Genomic DNA, 508 nt, shown 5'->3' on the forward strand with positions numbered 1-508 from the left:
TTTTTATTTTTATTTTTTTTTTATTTTTGAGATGGAGTCTGGCTCTGTCACCCAGGCTGGAGTGCAGTGGCCGGATCTCAGCCACTGCAAGCTCCGCCTCCCAGGTTTACGCCATTCTCCTGCCTCAGCCTCCTGAGTAGCTGAGACTACAGGCGCCCGCCACCGCACCCGGCTAATTTTTTGTATTTTTAGTAGAGATGGGGTTTCACCGTGGTCTCGATCTCCTGACCTTGTGATCCGTCCGCCTCGGCCAGAAATGGATTTTAATACTGTTGGACAGAGTTGTGCCCTCAAAATTCCTGAGTTCTACACAGCCCAGGATAGTAAAGTCAAGAGTGCCAATAAAATTGTTAAATATTGGTTTCTAAATTCCTTCCTTCCTTTCTCTCCTTCCTCTCCTTTGTCTCCTTTCTCTTCTTCCTCTCCCCCTCTCCCCCCTCTCCCCTTCCTTCCTTTCTTTCCTTCCCCTCCCTCCCTTCCTCCCTCCCTTCTTTCCTTCCTTCCTTCC

This window comes from Rhinopithecus bieti, unplaced genomic scaffold, assembly GCF_001698545.2.
Source record: "Rhinopithecus bieti isolate Rb0 unplaced genomic scaffold, ASM169854v2 scaffold_7649, whole genome shotgun sequence".
Lineage (NCBI taxonomy): Eukaryota > Metazoa > Chordata > Mammalia > Primates > Cercopithecidae > Rhinopithecus > Rhinopithecus bieti.